Genomic DNA, 431 nt, shown 5'->3' on the forward strand with positions numbered 1-431 from the left:
AGGGGGCTATTTGGTTTCCTATCTCTGTCTACCAGCTCCAGAGGCCAGTTGCCTTGAGGGCCACCTGTCTTACTGGTAAAAACTGAGGCAAAGTAGGTGTTAAGTACCTCAGCCTTCTCCTCATCTCTATTAACTATGTTTCCCTCCAAGTCCATCAAAGAATGGAGGTTTTCTTTGCCCCTCCTTCTGCTATTAATGTATTTATAGAAGGACTTTTTGTTATCCCTAACGGAAGTGGCCAATTTAACTTCGAATTGTGCTTTTGCATCCCTGATTTTCTTTCTGCGTGATCTAGCTGTCTTCCTGAATTCTTCGTAAGTAGCCAGCCCTTTCTTCCATAGTTGGTAAACTCTCTTTTTATCCCTGATTTCCTTCAGAATCTCCCTGTTTAACCAAGCTGGTTGTCTTCCCCGCCGGCTTGCCTTTCGGCA

The sequence above is a fragment of the Empidonax traillii genome, unplaced genomic scaffold (assembly GCF_003031625.1).
Source record: "Empidonax traillii isolate 1590-97213 ecotype Southwest subspecies unplaced genomic scaffold, ASM303162v1 scaffold245:size1430315, whole genome shotgun sequence".
NCBI lineage: Eukaryota > Metazoa > Chordata > Aves > Passeriformes > Tyrannidae > Empidonax > Empidonax traillii.